Source organism: Rutidosis leptorrhynchoides, chromosome 1, assembly GCF_046630445.1.
Source record: "Rutidosis leptorrhynchoides isolate AG116_Rl617_1_P2 chromosome 1, CSIRO_AGI_Rlap_v1, whole genome shotgun sequence".
In the NCBI taxonomy this organism is placed as follows: domain Eukaryota; kingdom Viridiplantae; phylum Streptophyta; class Magnoliopsida; order Asterales; family Asteraceae; genus Rutidosis; species Rutidosis leptorrhynchoides.
This window is the reverse complement of record NC_092333.1, coordinates 16,069,538-16,076,636: the sequence shown is the minus strand read 5'-3', so window position 1 is coordinate 16,076,636 and position 7,099 is coordinate 16,069,538.

Genomic DNA, 7,099 nt, shown 5'->3' with positions numbered 1-7,099 from the left:
ATATGCAACACTTAAGCATAACTAGACACCAACTCCTCAACTTGGTAAATTCAACTCCATTAACAGATCCTTATAAAGTTTTTTTTTTCCATTTACACCCATTATCTCAAGTTTTGGATCAAACTAATCCATTGACACAAATAGTTCATGGAAGAAAATTGAGTTATTTGGGCCTGGGGGTTGATTGCGCGAACTGCTACTTTTCCAATACGAGATATTCATCCTAGTCACTATGGGCGTACTTGCCCAGTTGACAAATCTGAAGGAATAAATGTTGGACTTATTGGATCCTTAGCAATTCATGCGAAAATTGGTGGGTGGGGGTCTCTAGAAAGTCTGTTTTATAAAATTTCCGAGAGATCAAAAGGGGTGTGGATGCTTTATTTATCACCGGGAAGAGATAAATATTATATGGTAGCGGCACAAAATTTTGGCCTTGAATCAAGGTATTCAAAAACAACAAGCTGTTCCAGCTCGATATCGTCAAGCATTCCTAATTATTGCATGGGAACAGGTTCATCTTCGAAGTATTTTTTCCTTCCAATATTTTTCTATTGGGGCTTCCCTCATTCCTTTTATCGAGAATAATGATGTGAATCGGGCTTTAATGAGTTCTAACATGCAACGTCATGTAACAACCCGACTTTTTCCGTTTACTATCGTTACTTGTCCGTTAAGTATTTTACGGCGTTTACGTAGACTTTGTGTGTTTAACAGAATTAAATGCATACTTGATCCTATTGGATTACTTGAATTAATATGTTATATTAATTTGTGAACTTATTTCGGATAGCGAAATAACTAGAAAACGTTACGATTAAGTTAATCGCCTAGAAAGCTTTTCAGTTTACGGAACTCAGAAAAACGACAAAATAATTATTTTCAATAAATATTGACTTTACGAAAAATTATATTTAATTTATTATTTATTTAATGAATTAAACCCGGTGATTGCGTTTCAACGACTAGTTAACGTTGCGGAGACCCGGTACGGTTAACGGCACTCGAAACGGACCACGCGCGTACGAGTAATTAAGCAAAACGAGCCCGAGACCACCTTAGATGGGCCATTCGGCCGAACCCACTCCCCCTTTCCCTTTTGGACTTGTTTTGGACTATAACATGTTAATTGGGTCATTAGCTTTCTTAATTAAAGGCCCTAACTATAAATAATAAGCATTAGGCTTGAAACCCTCATTCCCCCATTTGTGCTAGTCGATTATTTTTGCTCTCCCCCTCCCCTTTTGGCCGTTGACATACAACCCACCACCATCATCATCAATCTTCAAAATTAGACAAAGTTTTGTGCATCAAAGTTGCTCGTTGTATCGTTCTACATCTAGTATTGTGCATTGATTGTGCTAGAAAGGTATATTTACAAACCCTAATTTTTCTAAATCAATATTTTTGTCAATTACATAGTGTAATCAAGTCTAGTGCTCAATTAATGATGTTTTGTGTTGTCGTTTATCGTTTAATTGATCAATTGATGTTGTTTACATGAAAAACGAATTTTTATCTTATGGATATGATAAAATTAACATATGGACTGATCTTATAATGTGTATAGATGGATAGAGGTCGAAAAAATTTTGAATTTGGACTTTGATTTTGCTTGATTTCGTTATCGTATGCTCAAGATATGCTAAATCGAAGTTTTGTTAGGGTTTTTTATGTAATCCGAATTTTCTGACTTATATGCTTTGCGATTTGGCCAATGAAAAGTGTACCATTGTATTCCTTGTGAAAAATCATGCATGTTGGACTTAAGATTTGCGTTAAAAGCTTTTGTAATGCTCTCGTTGCGTTAAAACGAAGAATTGACTTTTAAAGTGTGCTGAATCTGTTTTCAAAGTTAAACAAAATTATCTAGAGTAAAGTAGAAATTGATTGAGGCTTTGATCTTCTGGAATATGTTAGTTTATATGTTCCTTGATGTACTTCATTTGTATGCTAACTTCTGAAAACGTGATTTGCCATGAGTTATAAGCTTGACCAAATGATATGTCTGTTTGTTGACTAAAACTGAAGGGTAGGGATGGCAATGGATCGGATATGGATCGGGTGATGCCGTATTGAAATGACCCGTCCTAATCCATCTGGACGATTTCATTACATCTGATCCTAGTGCGAGGTACTGACGAACGACTCCAAGTAAAGTCTTTAAAATGAGCAAATGCACAGCGGAAGATTTCCTTAATACCTGAGAATAAACATGCTTTCAAGTGTCAACCAAAAGGTTGGTGAGTTCATAGGTTTGTCATAAATATCATTTCAATCATTTTAATAGGCCACAAGATTTCATTTAATTAAATGCGCAGAATAATCATCTGCAAAATAAAAATCATTCATACGCTGGAGCGACTGGAATTCAATAATAATGATATACATTCAACATAATTTAAGATCTCTTCATATATCCGGTATACACAATAATAATTAAGATCTCTTCAGATATCCGGTATACACAATAACACATCAGTCCTAAATACATCAGTCGTAGAATGTCATTTTATGAAATTGTGCCTATTTTGTAAAACGTTTGTAAAAGTTACGCATGCATTCTCAGTCCCAAAAATATATCATAAAAGAGTAAAAGGGAGCAAATGAAACTCACAATATTGTATTCCGTAGTAATTACGTATAAGACGGCACTGAACAAGTGCAGGGTTGGCCTCGGATTCACGAACCTATATTATTCATATATATATATTAAAACGTATACTGGAAATCACATAATTTCATTTATTAATATATGTTATTTATGTAATTGTAATTATATAATATTCATACTAAACTTTGTTTAAAAATCGTATATTTATATTATATCTTAACTTATGTGTTATATATGTTTATTTTGTATATATATATCTAAAATGATTATTGTAGTTATATTAGTATCTATATATATTTAGTATTATATTAAAAATACCTAATTTGTTATATGTAGTCATATATATAATGACAATATGTTTTTCATATACTTATATGGAATATCAACATATTAGTAGTATATATAATAGGTGTGTTTTTGTGTACAAAATATTTATTGGTCAAAAAATGATAGTTTTGATATTAATATTTTACTAGTGAAAATAATAATAACTTTATTAGTTTCATACTAATAAAGATAATAATAATCATAATCTTAATGATAATAATAATAATTATAATTGTATTTATAATTATGATAATAATAAAAAGTAACTAATATTTATTAGTAACACTAATAATAATGATAACTACAATACTTAGTAATAATACTAATAATTAATAATAACAATAATAATCATAACATTAATAACATAATAATAATGAAAATGATAATAAAATAATAATACTAATTAATATGTGACTACCTTAATGAAATTAGGCTCAAAAAGAATTAAACACCCCTGCCGGGTCTCGAACCCGAGACCTCTCGTTAACCAACACAGCACCTTAGCCATAATTCTGTTTCTGTTTATCTGATTTCATCTTCTTTTATATAATTATAACCCGTTTATATTTCTGTCTCACTCCTCCTTCTTCATCAAAGATCACATCGACCAGAGCTCACCCAATCTAACAATTTTTGTTTTCTCATTCAACTTTAGAATTTATTATGTGTACAAAACGATTGTCTGTGGTAATGAAATTAATTGAAACAGAAATATTAAAAAAAAAGAGCTGTATCAGTTTTATCTTTACACGAAGAACTCATAAATCAAATTAAAGATTTCGAACGTTTTAGCTTAAACTTATAACTTAAAATAGTTTTCAAATCACTCACGGAATCTTTCCAAACCGTTAATTGAACTAGAATCATAACAGGTAACTCAAATTCCTTGTTGAATGAATCTGTTGACTTTTGACAATAAACTTTGACTCCACAATTTGAGTTCGTTATTAGAAATTAGGATGTGAAAACTTGTATAAAGTTTAAATGAACGTTTCCTAACAACTTAGCATTATTACTTTTTGAAAAAACATAACAAAATCGACTTTCAATGTTCTTGGTCAAGAACAGGGGTGTACGTGTAGGAAAAGAAAAAAAAATCTGTTAAATTCTTTATTAAACATCGATTTATAATTGTTAAGTGATAATTGAGGAGTGAATGAATTACCTAACAACTGAGATAGATTAATTTATACAACAATTTGGTGTCGACATAAGGAATCACCTAGTACCGAAAATAAATAAAAGAAATCAGAAAGTGATAAAGACGGCTAACAAGTTTTTGGACTAATTCTGTGTTTGGATTCATTTACACAACAGATTCAGAGACAAAAATTAAAAGGTTGAAAGTGATTTTGCACATATTACATATCCCTCATTTACTATATGTAAAAACTCGTATATATATATATATATATATATATATATATATATATATATATATATATATATATATATATATATATATATATATATATCCGTATCTGATTATATGAAATCTGATTATATCAGTAATTGTATTTATATATATTCATATATATCTGTAATTATATTTAATTTAAATCCAATTAATAATTTTAATGTATTAATGATAATAATTATTATTAACATTTATATTAATAATAATACTAATGATAATAATCATATTTATAATAAAATTCATATCTATAGATTATATATACATATTTAGTATTAATACTACTAATACTATGATAGTTTGTACATAACCAAGTTCATATTTGTATCATAATCGTATTAATATTGATATTTATTTTGATAATAATTGTAACGGCCCGGAAATTTTCGACCAAATTTAAACTTTATCTTTATATGATTTCGACACGATAAGCAAAGTCTGTAATGTTGAGTCTTAAAAATTTTGAACTATTGTTATACATTCAATTAACCTTTGGCCATTTCCGACGATTCACGAACATTATATGTAAATAGATTCATATATATTTAAAAATATATATATAATAATTTGAAATATTATTTGAAATAATAAATGATTAAATTGTTGGAAATAAATATGTAAAATGCAATGTAATGAAGACCATTATTATAAATATATAAATATATATGTGTGTATAGATATTACTTGTAAATATATAAAATTATATTTAATTGTTTAAAAATATATAATATATTTAATTTAATTAGTAGTTAAACTTGCCACTTAAAATTTTTATATATGAAAAGGGAATATATTAGAAATGAATGATTCGGGCCTAACTAGTAAACATCTGTAACACTCGGTTGACATTTCATTAGTGTTCATATAGATACAATACATATTTATGAAGATCAAAAATAAAAGTCGAACTGTAAATCGATTACGAAGATTTTAGAGTTGATAGAAATAATTTTACATTTTTAGTTTAAATTTTAGTACTCCGTACATATTAATTGGAGCAGAAAATAAATAATTTATGAACCATTTTGATATGGTTTTAAACAGTTAATGATCAGAATAAATAAATGAACTTAATTTGAAAAATTGGGATTTTTAGGAACACTTTTATGTGTTAACTGTTTAGCATTGGACACAATATAATACTCCGTGAATTAGATATTATTATTAAAGAAACCATTATTTTTAATATTAATAATATTATTATCATTTTTTATGATTTTTGTATGGATATAATTATTATTATTTTTATTATTGTTATTATTATTATTATTATTAATATAATTATTAATTATTAATATTAATCTGATAAAAAAAAATATATATATATAAATAAAAATCAAGAACTGAAGAATCAGTTTCACGTATCCATCACCCCTATTTTTGATTTTTGTTTTTGTCTCCAGATCATTTTCAATCCCAATCCAAAACAGAAATCTTTTGCTATATAATACCTATTGCATCCAGTAATTGAATCAAACTCAAAAACCCAGAAATAAGCTCGACACTCTGTACATTCATCATTTTCACCATATTTTGATTTCGAATGAATTTCCAAAATGTAATAATGCAGTCTTGTTAGGAATCGTCTATCTAAACTATCTGTAAGTTTTCAATCTTCAATTCTTTCTATCAATTTCTAATTTGAGAGTCAAAGTTTTGGTTTTAAAAGTCAACTGAGTGTTCTTGAATCAAATTCGAGTTTGTTTTGATATCTCCAGTTAATTTGATGATCCATAAAGTTTATAGGAATGATTTGCAACACAATTCATGTTGTAACCATAACCTATAACACTCTTAATCTAAAAACCAAGTTTTGTGTTCTTGAGTTCTTCACAGTGATATACACTAACGAGAATTCAAAACAAATTTCAAAAACTAGAAATGTAGAGTTGTTAGGAATCATTTACTTAAACTTCCTGCAAAGTCTCAAGTTCCAATTCTTAATAACGAATTCGAATTTGCGAGTCAAAGTTATTTTGTCAAAAGTCAACAAATTTGTTCATCATGAAATTAGAGCTTGTTTTGATGTTTTAAGTGCAATTGACGATTCCAATAGTTTATATATACGATTTGCAAACTATTTCGTGAAGAAAGCGAGTCCTAAAACATGTTAAAAATCAAAAACCAAGTTTATTTTTTTTTAAAATTTCGATCAGCAGCTTATAGCTGAAGGGCTGTTTTTTTTTGATTTTTTTTATATTTAAAACATCTCCATTTAGTTTAAATGTTGTTTACAAGTCTTAAGTTCGAAACCCGATCGATTGTTGTTGAGTTTTCGCCTTCGTTCGATTCTAAAAATGATGAAGAAGATGATGAACATAACTAAATGAAATACTATATATAAATAGATTGGGTTGCCTTATAATTCAGAAAAACAAGAATGGTTCAATGGTTAAGTGTGTTTGCGGGTGAGCGGGAGGTCTCGAGTTCAAACCCGGTTCAGGGCATATTTTTTTAGAAAGGCTTTGGAAGGTAGATTTCATTACCAAAATTATTATTATTATTAGTATTGTGATTATTATTATTATGATTATTTTTAGAACACTTATTATTATTAATACAAGTATTATTATTATGATTAAAATTATGATTATGATTATTATTGTTATTATTATAAAAATAATACAAGTTATTATTATTTTCATTAATATTAGTATTAGTATCACTTTTGTAACTATTAGTATTATTATTAAACATAAGTATCATCATTATTATTAATATTACAATGTATCATTAATAGACTT